The following is a 246-nucleotide window of genomic DNA, read 5'->3' as shown; positions in this document are numbered from 1 at the left end:
CGCCGCCGCCCGAGCCAGAGCGTCTGGAGCGAGCCGCTGCCCGGGCCCCGGCCGCCAGCACCCCCGGAGGGAGGACGCAGCCTCAGCAGGGAGCAGGGGTGGCTCGGCCAGCGCCGCCTGAGTTGCAGGGGAACCCCCACCCCCACGCGGCACAGCACCCCCGGCAGCCCCAGGCAGCCGTCTCCAGGGTGGGGTGGACCCGCGCAGCCCCGCCCCACCCCATTCCGTGAAGCCCCGCCCCGACCC

This window comes from Condylura cristata, unplaced genomic scaffold (genome assembly GCF_000260355.1).
Source record: "Condylura cristata isolate star-nosed mole 26May11 unplaced genomic scaffold, ConCri1.0 scaffold00075, whole genome shotgun sequence".
In the NCBI taxonomy this organism is placed as follows: Eukaryota; Metazoa; Chordata; class Mammalia; order Eulipotyphla; family Talpidae; genus Condylura; species Condylura cristata.
This window is presented reverse-complemented; position numbering follows the sequence as displayed.